We start from the raw sequence: 2,874 nt of genomic DNA, 5'->3' as shown, positions 1-2,874 counted from the left end.
CTCTCTCTCTCTCTCTCTCTCTCGCTCTCTACTTCAGCGTGTACGCACAGATTTGACTTCGCCATGTCAACAAACTTCAAAATTGGTAAAAGTTTATCGATTTTTACAGCTATACGCGAGTGCCTCTGAGAGAAAAATTTCGCTAAAATGCACATAAAGTCATGGCACATCACCTCCTAAAATTGGAGCGACATGCGTGCTAATTTGTGGACGTGCATAAACCACATTCACGTACACACACACACACACACACACACACACACAAACATCCTCTGTTTTATAGATATTGATACTCGGGCTAAACTCGAACAGCGGAGTCGTCAGAATTTTGGATAATTCTTTACTAGCGCTTTTGTTTGTTCAACCGAACTCTTTTAAGATAATGTACAGAACATTTCTTCCGTCTTCTCAGAAATCGAAAAGTAGGTGTTGCTTTGCTTTGTTTAAAAAAGAAGTTTTGTATTGGGGGTGAGAAAGGGAGAAAGAGAGAAAGATAGAAGGGAGAAGTAAGAGAAAGAAAAACAGAGAGGAGAGGAAGAGATAAAGAGAAAGAAGTTCCTTATCAATTATATTGGATCGATGTTGTCAGTCCATTGAAATTTAATTACAATTCAAGAGGCTTTTCGTGATTCAGTCATTGTTTACGAAAGCATCTCTTCCTCACTCTTTTTTTCTTCTCTTATTATATACATACTCTTTTACTTGTTTCAGTCATTTGACTGTAGCCATGCTGGAGCACCGCCTTTTAGTCGAGCTAATCGACCCCAGGACTTATTCTTTGTAAGCCTAGTACTTATTCTATCAGTCTCTTTTTGCCGAACCACTAAGTTACGGGGATGTAAACACACCAGCATCGGTTGTCAAGCGATGTTGGGGGGACAAACATAGACACACAAACATATACACACATACATATATATATACATATATACGACGGGCTTGTTTCAGTTTCCGTCTACCAAATCCACTCACAAGGCTTTGGTCGGCCCGAGGCTATAGTAGAAGACACTTTGTCCAAGGTGCCACGCAGTGGGACTGAACCCGGAACCATGTGGTTGGTGAGCAAGCTACATATTAATGTATTTGTAAATATACACATTAGGATTAGAAAAGTGATATATATGTGGTCAACCCATTGGGATATAATTGCAATTTAAGGTGTCATTTTAAATTCAGTCATTGTTTTCGAAAGCATCTTTCTCGCTTTCCCTCAATGAATATATACACTAGGATTTAAAAAGTTGTGTGTGTGTGTGTGTGTTGTTTTGTTTTGTTTAGAAGAGGAGAAAGAAAAATAGAGGAAGGAAAAGAGCAGAGAGTAGAAAGTAGAAGAAAGCATGTCTGTTGACATGATGCTAAATGGATGATGCTAAAGGACCTCTCAAGATGTCGATTTTAGGAAGAAGGATGAGAAAGAAAAAGAAGGAAAATGAAAGGGAAATACAAAGAGAGAAAAGCTTCTTTTCAATTACGTTGTATCGATGTGGTCGATTCGTTGAAATTTAATTACAATTCAAGATGTCATTCATGATTCAGATATTTATTTTTTGTTTTTAAACTCTCTCTCTCCCCTTCTCTTATCATATACCTATTCACATGTTTGTAGATAGACACATTACATTTAGAGGATTCAGAAGGTGATTCTTAAGTGAGTACAGTCAGTTATAGAGAATGAAATAAATTCAGAGTCCTAAATCCACTGAAAACATACATTCTCTCCAATGTTGATTGATTTCAAAATACGTTTGGAGAGGGCCAAACTGGAGTAGTCAAGTACTCGCATTCTTTCTCCCCAGACGTATTAGCTGGGCACGGTCCATGTGTTAGCTAACTATGTAGTGTTCATAATTTGTTTCATTTGAAGGGGTATTCGTGCATATTGTCTTTGCTTCTCTTTCAAACGTTTAGTTTTGGAGAGAATTTTTTGATAAAATGTATTTCCATTGCCTTTCGGAAGCTTGGGTCATCCCTTGAACATTTGTAGAAGGGAAAGATCTTGAATTTTCCTTCACCACATATTTTCCGATCTTTACTCAGTGGAATCTTGCGTAGTTCCTCTTGTCGGGTGTATTATCTGTGCACGCTGGCAAAGGAAATTATTGGTTTTGCCAATATAATTTTCCTTGCAGCTGGGGAAAGTAATGCAGCATATATCAGATTCTTTGAACGAGAATCCACTCATGAATTTTATGTCTATTTGAAGCGGTTGTTGTTGTTGTATGTTCCACATTTGCTATCTCCACATTTAAGGAGAATTCTGATTCACTCTCTGATGTGAATTTTGCACTTGTCAGGTGTTATTTTAAGATTTTTAGGGCTGGCACCTACTGTTGCGAAAGGGCTTTTCATCAACCAGATTTTTCATTTTGGGTGCTTGTATATACGTGTGTATGCATGTATATGAATAGATAGATAGATAGATAGATAGATAGATAGATAGATAGATAGATAGATAGATAGATAGATAGATAGATAGATGGATGGATGGATGGATGGACGGACGGACGGACGGACGGACGGACGGACGGACGGACGGACAGACAGACAGACAGACAGACAGACAGACAGACAGACAGACAGACAGACAGACAGATAGATAGAGAGACAGATAGATAGATCAAAACAGTTTGATTTAAATTCATTGGTATGCGTAGATTCATGCAAATATGCATATGTACATATGAATGAGTACGCATATGCGTGTATGTGTATGCATGTGTGCGTATGCGTGTGTACGTGTGTGTGTGTGTGTGCGAGCCAATGTACAGATGCGTACGCTTGTATCAATATACACATGCACGCAAATATAGAATTATATACTTGCACATGCCGCCCCTTCCTACTCCCCTCGCCTCGCAGAACCTAATCACCATG

This window comes from Octopus bimaculoides, chromosome 16 (assembly GCF_001194135.2).
Source record: "Octopus bimaculoides isolate UCB-OBI-ISO-001 chromosome 16, ASM119413v2, whole genome shotgun sequence".
Lineage (NCBI taxonomy): Eukaryota > Metazoa > Mollusca > Cephalopoda > Octopoda > Octopodidae > Octopus > Octopus bimaculoides.
This window is presented reverse-complemented; position numbering follows the sequence as displayed.